Source organism: Rhineura floridana, chromosome 1 (genome assembly GCF_030035675.1).
Source record: "Rhineura floridana isolate rRhiFlo1 chromosome 1, rRhiFlo1.hap2, whole genome shotgun sequence".
NCBI lineage: Eukaryota > Metazoa > Chordata > Lepidosauria > Squamata > Rhineuridae > Rhineura > Rhineura floridana.
This window is the reverse complement of record NC_084480.1, coordinates 216,723,647-216,739,091: the sequence shown is the minus strand read 5'-3', so window position 1 is coordinate 216,739,091 and position 15,445 is coordinate 216,723,647. Positions and strand designations below refer to the sequence as shown.

The following is a 15,445-nucleotide window of genomic DNA, read 5'->3' as shown; positions in this document are numbered from 1 at the left end:
AGAACACATGCTAAAATACCTGGGAGAAGAGGAAAGTCTTGACCTGGCACCGAAAAGCCAGTGCAAGCGGGCCAGAATCGGTTTTATATGTTCGGACCGTCTGGTCCCTGTTACCAATCTGGCCGCTGCATTTTGCACAAGCTGCAGTTTCCGAACCATCTTCAAAGGCAGCCCCACGCAGAGTGCACTGCAGTCATCTAATTTAGAGGTTACCAGAGCATGGACAACTGAAGCCAGGTTATCCATTTATTAAATTTATTAGTCGCCCATCTGGCTGGTTATCCAGCCACTCTGGGCAATGTACAGAATAAAACGTACAAATACATTAATCATTAAAAATCTGAAGCAATAATAGTAAAACCTAGCCCACCCCAAAAGCCTGCCTAAAGAGCCAGGTCTTCAAGGCTCGGCGGAAACTCATCATAGAAGGGGCATGGCTTTAAGTGTTTCTAGTATGTTTTTCTTGTTTCTTATTAAATTGTTTCATTTCCATTTGCCACCCTGGGCTCCTTCAGGAGGAAGGGTGGGATGTAAATTCTAACAACAACAACAACAAGTTTTAACATGACAGAAACAATGCCATCAGGAAAGTGAAACTAACAAGCAAGACAAAGGAAACTGCTCAGTTTGAGCTTCAAGACTCCTAACATTTCCCAGTGTTTTGAACAAGATGCAACGAGATGTTTTCAATGCAAGACAGACTATAGCAACAAGATTAACATTTAACAAGAAAGACTAAACTTCTTTTTGGCAAACTGAGTAGGTGTTTGTTAACATTTGACTATAATGAGTTCTTGCAAAAATTACTCATTCACAGTTGTGATACATCCACAGAACGTTAGAAACAAAAGATTGAACACAGTTCTCAACCAGTTCAGCTTCTGGTTAACAGAACAGAACAGTAACACTTCACAAAGTAGGTACAGCTGTTCTTTGTCAAAGTAAGCAGTTTTATCCCAAGGAAGTGGTTGTCAAACTGTGTACCAAGAAGCCCCAAAGTTCCTCAGAATCTTGTTAGGGGTTCCTCAGTAGGATCACTTTGAAAAAGCTCACCAGCCATGTTTTATGTGTAAGAGGGGCACTGTGGGACACAAATTCAGTTTGTAGGGTCAAAAAGAGGGCTAGGTGGCCTGGAAAATGTTCATCCCAGAGCATGCCTCAGAATCTCTTTCAGTGTTTAGGCATTCACTGGTAGAGGTTCTGTAGCAAACAAAGCAATGTGGAAAGCATTTCTTGAAGACAGAAAAAGTGACAGCCGCTGTTCTATTATGATTATTATTGTTTATTTCTACCCCGCCTTTTGGCCAAAAGGCCCTCAAGGTGACTTACAAAAAACACAAATATAAAAATACATCAATAAAAACAATACAATTTACAATAAGCAATACATAAAAATAAGTAAATGTGGGTGAGAAGAAGGATGGGCACAGGAGAAGTCCAAAGGAATAGATCTTGAGGGGAAAGACCTGGAGAGATGCATTCTATGATGTTGCTTGTCCACATGTTTGGCAATGGTGACTCCTTAGAATACACCACTGTATTAACCTAGAGCCTATCCTGGGGGCCAGACGGATGCACAGTTCCACCAGGCACCACTGCCATCTGGGCATCCAAGAGCAGATCTGGGTCCAGGAGCATTCCAAGACCACTTATCTGATTCTTAAGAGGAGCTACAACCCCATCCTGATGAGGTTGAAAACCTACCCCAGGGATGTGGTTCTGCCTCTTACATAGAGGCTGCCATTTCCTTTATGAATGACTCATCATACACTTCTAAATGCTTCTTCATTATTCCCATGACTACAACAGAGGAAAGAGACAAAGCATTAAACCAGTCTTCAGCTTCCTAATACTGAAAAGTCAATACTGTTAAGTGGAAGTGGAGGCGAAGGCACAAAAGCTCAGCACTTTCTTTTTTAGCTTGTAAAAAAGCATTGTGACCATGCCTCACTCTGATCACCATCTTCTCCTTCCTCAAAAAGGTACAAAGGATCCTACCTAACAATATAATATCAAAAGAAACATATTTGCAATTATCAGAAAACTTGTCTCAGTGAAACACAGAACTCAGGTGCAACTTCAGTCAGATGAGAAGTGGAGCTAAGTCAAGGGATATTAACAAAAAATGTATTTGGTGTGGAACAAGTTTTGTGAAAGCAAGGACACAAATATTTACAAGGTCACCCATGACAGTAGTAAGCCTCATAGATATCAGAATGCCAATATATCCAGACAAAAAAGTGTAGAGCAGGGGTGGGCAACCTTTTTTCTGTTGAGGGCCACATTTTCTTAGGGAGTAATCTGTGGAGGGCTGCATGCCATTGGTGGGCAGAGGCAAAGCCAATGATGTGAAGCACTAGAGACAAAAGTATTCTGAATTAACTAATCCAGAATAAAGACCATTCAATTTTTGACCATGGCTACCTCAAATTTGATTTTACAGTCCTTTGCAGATTTTCCTAGAAATAAACCCTTCTTGATTTAGTAGGGTTGGTCTCTCAAGGTGTTTGGTGTTTTGTTTTCAAGCACAGTAGACCAATACAACTACTGTTCTGGAAAGCAAGTGAAAATAATTCTTTTCTGATTTTAGTGTGCCACACACACTGCAGAAGCCTACCAATTTGTTTGCAGATAGCTGGGAGGAAGATCTTCTCCACCCACCCAAGCTATACAACCAGGAAAAAGTGTTTTAAAAAGTCAAATTTATTTTTATCGGAAGACAACTACCCCTTCTAATTGTTCTAACACTGTATAAAAAAGAGAGGGGGAAATATTTTTAAATGCAAGGAAAAATGAGGAACTCAGCAATGAAGGAAGGGATGGGATGGGTGAATGGGGTAGCTTCAGAAAGCATGGGGAAGACATACATTTAGGTCAGCAGCTGCATGCACCTGTGTTCTAGAATAACAATGGTATTACAGTTAGTTCAAGGGTTTATGGAATCAGGAATAAAATAATTTCATTTACCTAAACTTTAGAAGTTCCTCTGCTCATGTGGCCCCTTCCTGCATTTTCCAGCTGTAGGCTTGCATTTGCTTTTATTGTGGTCACTGGAACTTTAGCATAGGGTCCTAATCATGTAAAGCCTGGAAGCAATGTGACACACACCACGTGATTTCTATGAAGCCAAAGAAATTGAATGTTTTGGCTTCTAAAACAAGTAAATGTGCCCAGGTTTGGGATTATGTCCAGCAGAATCAATGTAGCATTATTCTTCTGTGTACCATAAGGCCCAGGTAGTCCCCTCTGAACCAGTATCTTGAATGCGGAAGTCAAAGGCAATGAACACTCAGCACAAAGTTATTTGGCACAGTCAGCCAAGTAAACATCTGTGAACACTGCAATCTACCTTACCCAGTGATTCAGTATGAGTCAAACTGCATTTTTAGTACAAGTCAGACTCAAGCCAGGAATTCTAGTGTTATACTCAACAAAGCCAGTACAGTATACACCAATATACTGTTGCCTCTGGATTTATTGCTTTTTGAGAATTGCTACCTTTTTATCACGTATCAAGGCAGCAGGCTTCTCTTTATTTGCCTACCGCAGTTTGTTTTCAAAAAGACAGTGTTCTTCCAAACACATCAAAGTCCAACACTCGGAGGCAGACAAACAGAACCAATATAACAAACTTAGAAACAATGGCTGTGTACACACCATGTATTTAAAGCACTGCCCCAAGAATCCTAGGAGCTGTAGTTTAACCCTCACAGAGCTGCAATTCCTAGCACTCTTAACAACCTAAAGCTCCCAGGATTCTTGGGGGCGAGGGGCTTTACATGAATGGTGTGTATGCAGCATATAGGAACAAGCAATATAGCAAACCAAATAAAAGGGTAACTTTAAGAAAAATAACCAGGCTATCAACACAGCGAGTTTCTAACCCTCATGGTTGCAAAAAGCACACTGAGGGTGAGGTGGGGGTAATTGCAGATCATTTCAACTTCATGGGCATCCAGACATTTCTTCCACTTAGCACAGTTACACTATGGTTCCCTGCAGCACTTCCTTCCTATTCCTCACAATGGCTTTCTATCATGTCCCCATTTACCCTTACCTCCTCCTGTATCTCAGTTTGGGGGGGGGGAATTGAACTCTTCCCACCTCCACCCCTTTCGCTGATCAATGCAATTGGCAAACCTGATCCCTTTCTCAGTTCCAGGTAAGATAACTTGACTGGGAACCAAAATAAGCTTGATCAAACCTACTGGTTGCACCTTTTGCACCCCATACATGGGCATGTAGCTTGCCAAGAAAGGGTAAAACTTCCAGTCTGGAAATGCCAAACCCCTTAATGCATTTACACTACAGGCAAATTTCACCTTGTGGTTTTACCTCTGGTCACCATGTGGTGTTGAACTTACTGACTAACTCTGGCATACTTCCACCAAAAACAAGGCTCAAGGAAAGTACGAGTTCATACAGAGGTGAGGAGTCAAGACACACACTGCCCAAAGTAGTTAATGGGAAAATCCACTTATGCATCCCCATGGACTCAGTTTGCCTTAGAAACTTAAAGAACAGAACACAACACTGTTAATTTGACTAGAAAGAGAGGATGACAACTCCTCTTACTCCAGTTATCAGCAAAGTACAGCTCATTAGAAGAATAGAAACATACAGCAAGTTCAAGAGTCCATTATATTTGTATGCCTATTTTGTATGTCGCCTAGAGTGGCTGGAGACCCAGCCAGATGAGCAACTAAGAAATTCAATAAATAAATAAATAAAAACACTCCATTCATAGAACCATAAAGGGTAAACCAGCTCAGAGCCCCAAGGTCTTCACCTCCCAAAAGTTCTTATTCATGAAGTGTGGTCACAGAAGTCACGCCTAGCTTTCTTTTGAATGGCTGCAGAATAAAATGCAGTGGAAGCTACAAAATAAAGAGCCTACTATTAGGAAAGCTCTTGGATATAATGTAAAGTCAGTGTAACTGGCAAAAACTTTGTCACAACATCTCCCTCAAGCCACCCAGTAAGAACTGGCTTTCTTCACCACTGCTTCAAACCCACAACATTCAGCTTAAACCAAGGACCATTAAACAAGCAACATGACTGCATTCATTCACAGCTAGTTAGTGAGTCTCCAAGCTGCACACATGGGAGGATGGAAATTGCACCTTCAGACCCTGCTTATGACCCTCAAACAACGACACCAATTTCTGTGCAGGAGTCCACACAAGCATACTTTCAGTGCACACAGGTTATGAACACATAACATGGTGTGTACCCTGCAGGAAAGGGACAGGACAAATCATGCATTTAACCTCTTAGCCCCCGCAGGTGTGGAACCAACAGGCATGAGACCCATTTCCATCTTCCCATATATACATTTCTATCCAGATAGACAGTCAACTAAAGGGTACGTGACATAAAGCAGAACAGAAATTCCACAGTTGTAGACCTCCACAAGGACAGACATTTAAACCACATCTTCAGGAAACTCTGGCACTGATTAAGGTAGAGAAAGCATGCAACACTATTTCTTTGGACCATCCAGAATATATAACTGGTGCTCAGGGTCTTATTGACTGACTAGCACTTTACTATGCAAACCTTTAAGCAAAAATCATTCACAGGCAAAGTACAAAAGCCACTTTATACGGGGATGACGGTACAAGACACTGTATCCAAAATGACTATAAATATGCAGACACACAAGCATATGGTTTTCATTTTCTGCCTAGGATAGTAAAATAATCTACATTAGGAATGAAATATATATATATATATATATATATTGTGTATGTTGTTCCTATACTTTTAAAGAGAGAAAACAAATAACCGTATCTCTATAGTCTGGCATAGATCTCCCACACAAGGTATAAAATAGAGCTGTGCTACCACTTACATGACACAAACACAACAAATTTATATATTTTCAAATATATCCCCTTCTTTGCACATTTTAGAACATCCTTTTATTTAAAAAACAGAATTTAAGTCTCTATTAAGCATAAATAAATTTATAATCACTTAGTTTGCAATAAACTTAAAGACATTTCAATTTCTGCTTTCACATAATGAAAATGCTCGTTTTATTTATCTGAGTGTTTTTGTAATGCTGTACTGATAAAACCCAACATAGTTCCCCCTTTCTATTGTCCCTCAAGAAACAGTGCATAAGTTACTGCTCTAACAGTGGCATTTCTTTTTTAAGAAACCCATTTCTGCCTCAGATGATTTTCAAAGAACTACAGTACTGGCTACATTTGTTAAAAAATGATGCACCCAAAATGATTACTATTTCCTCCCTTTTCCCTTTAAGCACTGGAAATGAACAATGACATGTCCTTCTTTAACAGCTCCTGCTGTAAAGAAACGCAGGTCATTTCAGCATACCTTGCCAAAAGACAGCAGGATTCACTCCCAGATGTATGACTTTTTTCAGTAGCTTTACTCACACTTCAGTGCCTCCAAGACATGTCACAGCCAGCAAAAGCTCAGAGTCTAAAGAAACGCATTTCATTTCTCTCTCTTTCCTTCCTTCTCCCAGCATCTGAAAGCTTTACACATTATAGGTCTGAAGCAGGGCTCGGCTTCCAACCCTCTCGCCACTCTGAGAAATAATCTCCACCCTGCTATTACCAGCATGTTACCATTGTCTCTTAAAATGCATGTCAGCTCATATATGCGGTAGCTGTGAGAAAGCTACACTTACTTATACAGGAAGCAGCTCAAACTACAGCACTTCCTACTTCCAAGTCTCGTATCAACTGCAGGTGATTATTTTTAACCCTCCCCAAGCCTAGCTGCTACACACCACAGTCTGCTTTGTTGTTAAAATGAACAACTTCTTTCTGAACCAGGAGAACTATCATAACACCACAGTTCTAGGTGTTGCTAAATATACAGATACATCAAAAATTCTTTGTATGGCCAAAAGCCTCACAGACTCTGCTTTCATTTTTAGGCTCCTGTGCCTTTAACAGCTGCATGATAAGCAGAAATATAACAGGGAGTGTCTTACACATCTGCACCTGTTGAATTTCTGCTTGCCACACATATCTGTTAAACGCACAGGAGCCCAGCCAGAAAAAGGTGGCAACCCTATCCAGAGACAGAGAGAAAATTATAGATTGTACACTTCAGATATAGGATACAGTAGTAATAACTTTGTTTTACAAAGTGCCTCAAAATTTAGGCACAGTATAAAAGCTATACATTGTATAATGGGAAAATTACAACATACCCTACAAATATGGCACTGGAGGGCAAATCTGGTGACATAATGTGACATGATAATGGGGGAGAGAGCTAACTATAATACTTGCATTTATAATATAGTGAATATATCACCATATTAAGAACTGAGATTAAGAGAGAATGACTTGATTAAGACTACCTAGTGAGTTCACAATGAAAAGAAGATTCAACAAGGAACTTCAACAAGTGGGCTGGGAGTGGACCCATTACTGGGTCTCAGCCTGACCTAAGGTGGGTCATAGCAGCAGCATTACCACCACAGAAATACATGTTAAAACATTAATGTGTCACACAAATACATGTTTGGGCTAAAGGTGGTCCTGGGTCAGAAAAGACTGAAGACAACTGGTGCAGAGAAAGTAGAGCCTGGAATCATTCAAATGAAGCTAGTAGAAGATTCAGGGCAGACAAAAGGAAATTCTTCACACAGCACATAGTTCAACTATGGAATTCACTATCACAAGATGTTGTGATGGCCACCTACTTAGATGACTCTGAAAATGAATTAAGCAATTTCATGGAGGATAAAGCTATCAATTGCTATAATATGGCTGCTCCAGAAGCAGAGGCACCGTGCCTCTGAATACTAATTGCTGGAGATCAACAGCGGGAGAGGGATAGTGTCCTCATGCCCTGAGGACTTCTCATAGGCTTAACATCTAAGCCATTTCTTGAACAGCACAGGAGCATTTTTTGTACACACGGATATGAGACTTGCATGAAGATTTTGTACAGATGGCTTCCTAGCCAGTAAACCATTATAGCAAGAAGTAATTCAGAGGCAAAGCACAAAAGCCACTTTGTACTGACATCCCTGTATAAGACTGTGTACACACCAAACATTTTAAACACATTTAAAGCATGTTGCCTCCTCCAAAGAATCCTGGGAACGGTAGTTTACCCCTCACAGAGCTACAATTCCAAGCACCCTTAACAAACTACTGTTCCCAGAACTCTTTGGGGGAATGTGCTTTAAAGGTGTGATGTGTATACACAGCCTAAGACACTGCATCCAAAATGTCCATAAATAGGCAGATACTAAATGCTTATGGGTACCGGAGGAAACAGTGAGCTTTCACACATGGTATTTAAATTGGTTTGTGCTCAAATTCCTTTCTGATGAGAATGTACAGTAGATTGCTGCAGAAATGTCTAGAGTGTACAGTAGATTTATCATCATCATCATCATCTCCTAGATCAACAACAATTTCAAGTGGCACAATATCACAAGAGAAGATTGAGGGAATCTTTTTGTGTCCTGTATGGCACCTGCCTCAGAGGCTTCTCTGCCACCACCGCAAGCTGCACGTTCTATCAAAGTACATCAGGAACTAGAAAGAGATTACAAGATGTACATAGAGGGGAATCCCTGAGATATGTAGGTTGGGTTAGGAGAAGAAAGAAAGGAGAAGAGGCTGCCTGAGAACTGGCGAGGAAGGAATATGAATATAAGCTGAAGGGAAAGTATGTGCTGTGTGGGGCTACTGGAGCAGGGAGTCAAGAGAGTGCTTTTTGTAAGGAATGAAGATGATTACAAGTGTGTGTATGCACCCTTGGATACATGCATGCACACACAAACACATTTCCCCCCCAAAATACTTTTATTTATTTTCTATTACTGAAACAACCAAACATATATAACATAAGGAATACAAACACTGCAGCAGGTAAGAACATTCTTGAGAGGCGTGTGAGCATTTGAGATTTCCAAAAACTGTCAAATCAACCTCCAAGGGTATCTCTCCATAAATCAGCATGTGTAATTGGTGGACTTTGATCTGTTTCATAATGAATAAAAGGTACTTTCTTTATCCTTGTACTTTCTTTATCCAGGTAATCAGTTTTCTGCTAAAGCCACAGTCCAGACTCTTCCATACCATGAATCCAATGACCAGCCTTCTAAAGCATGCCATTTATGTACAATTTCAAGGCATGCTGCCACCATAAAACTGAGGATCAATTTTTTAAAGAGAACATCCTGATTAGCCACCTCAATATTTAACAGAGCTAAAGCTGGCAAGAGATTGTCCATTGATCAATGCAATTTCTGAGAATACAACTGTCCAAATAGCTGGAACCACTGGACAGTCCCACTACATATGCTTATATGTCCCAAGATGACCACACAATCAACAAAAGAGGGGAGATGATGTTTTCATAATCCTAGACAATTTTAGAGGCATTAGATACTACTTGTGTAACACCTTCTCTGATTTGAGCAGACATAGACTGTAAAGCTCTCTTAGTCCACATAACAGCCCACTGTTTTGGATATGTTTCCAGACCAAATTCATGATCCCACCAAATCTGGATCCCTGTTATTGTGCCTATGGATTCCTTGATCAAAGGTTGATATATTAGACAGACCAACTTAGCGGAACAATATTGAGCATCAACAATTCTCTCAAAAGCAGTGAGCGTTCTTGTCACTTAGGTAATAATAGTTGGATTTAGCAGAAATTAACTGATTGCATTGGAGCCAGTTAAAGTTGGCATCAGTAATACATTCTCCCAGTGTATCCCCAAGGGGGAGTGGCCTATTATTTGTATAAAAGTCCTGGAGGTGATATAAATTTTCAGTTTCCCATATCTGAGATCTAAAGAACTGTCCAACCAAAGAAAAGTCCAGGTGATAGGCAAAGGGCAAGAAAGGAGATACAGGAGGTGCCAGTTTCTTAAACCAGGATTTCCATATTTTTGAAAGTTACATTTAAATATGGATTTGATTTTTCAGCTGAACCCATATTCTTGGAGAGGAAAGAAGAGCTCTATGAAAAGGGCAGAGCAATTCCATTCCCATCCAAGGTTTGTGTACATCATTATGAATAAAGAACAAAGATGTCTTACGTTGAAAAGCCTCAGAGTGACAATACAAATGTGGTATATTCAGACCTCCCAATAAACCTTTCCCATATTGAACCTTATTGTTGACCCTGGATCTTTTACTGCCATGTATGAACTTGTTAAGCATGGATGGCCATATCTCAAATAAAGGCATCTTAATGGCAGCTATGAGGCCAAGCCAGGATAAATTAAGTGGCAACCAGTGTTTGATGTCTTGCCGAATTTGGCTTGGCAGAGGGGCATATTTTGCCTTTTTCAGGTACGCAAGATTCTTAGGCAGAGAAACACCAAAATATTTTATAATTTTTGGACATTCCTTCAAACAAGAAAGTTGCCTAATATGCCCCCAAACATCAGGCGGAACCCCATATACATGATTTCAGATGTAGTCATGTTTATTTTAAATCCTGTAACTTGCCCATAGCACTTTAGTATTGATAAGATTTCAGGTACTGCCTCCCATGGATTCATCAACATGAGGGCAATGTTGTCAGCAAACAGGCTGACAGTATGGCAAGTTCCATTTATCAGTGGTTCCAATATGTCCCGGTGGGTGTGCAATTTAATTGCTAATGGCTCTAATGATATTGTAAAAAGAAGTGGGGATAACGGGCAGCCTTGGTTTATACCCCCCCAATCAGATCTCAGGTTCTCCAGATTCAGTCCCATTTAAGCAAACTTTAGCAACAGAAGGGTGATGTATCTCATTATCATATTGATAAATGGTGTTCCCATATTCAGCTTTCTTAGAAGCGCACATAGGGTAGTCCCAGTTAAGCCTATCAAATGCTTTGCAAGCATCCAGGGAGAGTGTTACCTGACTTCTTCCTCCTTTGTCCTGGGGGATTTTTGAATATCCTCCATTGCTGATCTTCTACCTTTGAGAGAGGCCGCATGGCACAGATGCTCTCTCTGAGAGCATCCGTTACTAAAGATCAAGATGGACTGAGACTATTTTTCTTTCATCTAAGCTATAGAGCCTATGTTCCTAACATATGAGGTCGTAAGTAAACATTCTTTTTCTTTTACCTAAAGGATTGTGTCTGTTGTTATTTATATAGAGAAAGGTGGGGCTGGTTTATATTCTCATTCTGCTGCTTGTATTTTTACAACTCTGCTAAGAAATAGGAACTAATTTGGTGGTCCTATTTCTGTGTGTATTTTTATAATACCGAACATAGCCAAAGGTGTTGCAGTATGCTTACTGGAAAACATGGCATTTAACAACGTACATATGGGGTCTAAGATTTGCCTACTTAGCATAAAACCTGTTTGATCTGATGAAACGTATTCCGTTATAAGTGTATTAATTCTAGTAGCCAAACACATGCTTTTTATGACTCAACAGTAAGCAGGTTTTTGTATGCAGCTTTTTGGTATACTTGCTTACTATCTTTGATACCTCCCCAACATACAAGATTCATTTCAGTTCATTTCAGATTCATTTCAAATCAAAATCACAGTCTACTTTTATTAAAGTATCATTGTTGTTCTACGGACCTGAAATTTTAATTATCCCCTTGAGCTAAACGATAATTAAACTTTCTTATATAAGGTGTTTATCTTTGAAGTATAGCCTATCAAACAAAATCATTTAATAAAATTTATCTATTTAGAAACTTCAGCAATAACATGGGCTCTTCAGTATGGGAGGGAATGCAAGTGACAAACCGGGTAACTATGATTATTCTGCTTTCTCTCATTCCAAAACAATTCAAAGTTACTGGAATTTTTCTTTCCAAGTATTTGATCCATCTTATATAGTTAATATAGGTAAAATAAACAATCCAACATTGCTAAAGGAGACACAATGAATGAAAGAAATGAATTTCTGAATGTAAACAGCCCAATTAGCCCTGAACTGGTTCAACATAGCTCTCAAACATATGTGTATTATGTGGCAAATACCACCACTGACTACATGTTTTAAAATTGAGATCTGATAGGTGAGAGGCATGAACAACGTGTAAAGAAAAGCCACACAAGGTTCAGCAAGTGGGCTTCTGGATTCAGAAGAGCTGGATTCAGACATTAGGTTAGCCACACAATTGACGGGCCTTCCTAATCCATTTCACACATTTGTTACACAGGTATCTAAGACCTTTTCATCACCTTGTAAATGAAAGTGATATGGCATTAATTTAAGAAAAGTCGACTGGGTTATTCAGATGTGTTTGCCACATGACATATATAAAAAAGAAAGCACAAAAACAGCCTGGGAGAAGCCTCATATTGAACAAACCTTCCTCCAGTTTGGCTTTAGATATATAAATAATCCAACCAACTAACTGTGCAATCCTATGAATGTCAATTCAGAAATAAACCCCATTGAGTTCAATGGGGCATTCTCCAAGGGTAAGTGAGCATATATAGTAGGCTTGCAGCCTAAGAAAAACTTAAAGAGAAGTCTTCTATTGGATGTTGTGTAATTTAGTCACACAGTTGTAAACTATAAATATTACTAGACAGTTACTACATACAAATTACTTAAACTTTAAAAATAGCATTTATTCTAACATTAAATGCAAGTGAATATCTGCCAGACATATGCAGGGCAGGAACATGTGATGATTTTGGAACATTTCATGCCATCAAGTGAAAGCTGACCAATGAGAAGGGGATTAACATCCATCAGCAAAGGATTAAAAACCGCATGCATGATTTCTTTAAAGAAAAAATGACAAAGTACCTGATACCAGAATAGTGGGGTTCCTTTCAAATACTAGGAAGTTTAAAAGTATATCTGTTATTTTATATAGAATATCTCCCATAGGAATTCTCAAAATACAAGCCACAAATAGCACAATATGTGGAATAAGATTTTAAACTGGAGAGGGAATGCTTTCATAACTTAATAACAGGTTAATGACCTGAATGTAAAACACTATTATCAAAAGGTATTTTGTTATCAACCAGATAAATAAGTTTAGCTAATCATATGCCTAACAACTGATTTATTAATTAAAATGTAAGCAAACCCTGTATATTACTAAAACCTCAGTACAGTTGCTTTTTTGAGATCCTGACATATAAGGCAAGTTATACTTAACAAGGCAATGTACAGTAAACAAAAGCACCCTCACTGGGTTATATATATAGCTGTCTTCAAGTGTTTCAATTAAGAGCTAAATAAGGACACAAGAAGGGCTTGTGGGGACCAGTACACTAGCTCCACCCAACCCACCCCCCTTCATACCTCTGGTAGCCATTCATCAGACTGATCTTCTGCAGCAGGACAGCTTCTCTATTTATTCTAAAACACACAGGGGACTGCTATCAATAATCACCTTCAGCAAGCTAGCGTGCAACAAAAACAGCAAGCTAACAATGCGCACACATCTCTTCTCCCCCCATGTGTTTACAGTACTTAATTCTTATTGTAATGCCCAAAGAAACACCTGCCATCATATCTATATTTATTATTCTACAATGAGTCCCACGTCATACCCAACTGGATGTTTTTATATTGCACATAGTGTACACTGCTTAGAGATTTTTAAAATATTAAGTGATTTATAAATGCTTTTAAAAAAGAGACTTATAAAGAGAGATAAGTGATTCTGATTCTGCTTTCTCTGTGTGTTCAATTGACTGTCAACACAGAACCTACTTGTTTTTACAGGACTTCCAAACACAAAGACAGAGTGGTAAGATTCATAGATTTTGTGCAGAAAGGCAACTTTCCACATGGTCAGTTTTACCTGTGAAAATGACCTATAACCTTTGCCTAGACACCACTGTATTTCATTCCAAAGTATCTCGATATCAGTAAGTGCAATAAAGAAGCATTTAACATTTTGTTTTGTTTCAAATTTAGGGCTGTTAGTTGTTCAAACAGCAGGACAATTAGGCTACAAACAAGGGTCAATGAATACAGTTATACTTCTAAATAAACACAAGATCAGTACCAAGGTTGGGCAGTTTCAACTGTAACAGGTTATTAGCCATATTTGCATGGTCCTGAGATTATATGCCTATATCTTTCTGGCTGTGACTGTATGCCAAAAGTGATACTATCTTTTTACAGTTAATTACATGCCTTAATGACCTACCTAACATTGCAACTATTCTAGGTAATCACGTTCCATTGCACTAAAAACTGGAAGATCGAGAACACAGTGTTGGGCAAACAGATCATTTTCAGTGTAATAACGAACAAACACAAAGCCCTAAAATCAGGAGAGGGAAAATACTCTCAGATCACAGACTTGGGCTTCTTGGGAACAATGCCTTCAGATGTTTGTTTCTTTGTTTTACTGTCCCTTTAATATAGCACTCAAATTAAATGGATTAAGCATGTGTTCCTTCATTTCAATACTAGGATGCAAAACAATTTCAAATTAAAGTGCAATAGAGTTCCCACTTGTTCTTCAATCCATATGTCACATTTAAGCAGTACAGATCTACACCTTTTCATGATTACACAATATAACATTATACATATTGTTGACCATATTTCAGTAACGCATCCAAGTAGCAAAATACCCATAATTAGGACAGGATTTAGAGAGAGCTGTCTGAATAAGGTGATTCAAAGTGACCGCAGAGCACTTCAGAGAGTACCTGTTAATGAAAGGAAGTTAACTCACCATCAAAGGTAGCAGGCAGACTTTATTTCAAGTATAGCATTGTCTCAGAGTATAGCCCTTTATTTTTTCCCATTGAGTAAATATCAGCTGTCAACTTAATGAAGAACGTAAAGCAGTGCTCTGGGAGACACCACTCACGTATGGGCTAGATGGATCTGACCCTGATCACCTCAGAGTCTGGGGAGAGAGGCAGGTTTTGTCCCCATCTTAAATGGATTCCAGATTGTAACCTGTTTAATTTGTCCCATGGAATTTTCTGGAAGTCATTGAAAAATTGATATGGAAGCTCTTAAGTCATCATGGGAGTACCATATTTATTTATTTATTTATTTATTTTATTGCATTTGTATACCACCCCATAGCTGAAGCTCTCTGGCCAGTTTACAACAATGTGGCAAGCTTCCTTGCTGTTTGGCAGTACCTTATAATGTATAATGTATCAGGCCACTGGTCAGCCTCTATAGTTTACACTGACTGACTGGAGCTCTTCAAGGTTTCAGGCAGGAGTCTTTTCCTGTCCAATCTGGAGAAGCCAAGGAATTAACCTGGGAACTTTTGTATCCAAAGCATGTGTTGTTTTACCACTGAGTTACAGCCCATTACCCAATTGCTGGAGAAGATCTGGGTGGCAATGATGCACAGGCTGAATCCCCACCTGACATCTCATATATCCAAGATTCAGGACCCTCCATGGGCCCAGGTCTAAACATGCCTCCATTTTTATATTTTGCCTTAATACCTCTCAAATGTTCTTCTTAGTACTCATTTCACCATTTGGGAGAAAGTGATAAGATTGGACTATA

The 15,445-nt window shown here is 39.2% G+C and overlaps 1 protein-coding gene across 7 annotated transcripts in view; it reads right to left on the bottom strand.

Moving 5' to 3' along the window:
- The window catches only part of RNF144B (ring finger protein 144B), a 95,098-nt gene that overhangs the window by 53,814 nt on the left and 25,839 nt on the right, over positions 1-15,445 (bottom strand). Inside the window, exon 1 of one of the 7 annotated variants that reach the window (XM_061593096.1) lies at positions 6,665-6,739. The exons of 3 other annotated variants lie outside the window; for them this stretch is intronic. The gene's annotated coding sequence lies outside the window, so the exon portion shown is untranslated. 3 more of the 7 variants (XM_061593070.1, XM_061593062.1, XM_061593079.1) reach the window with 3 other exon arrangements.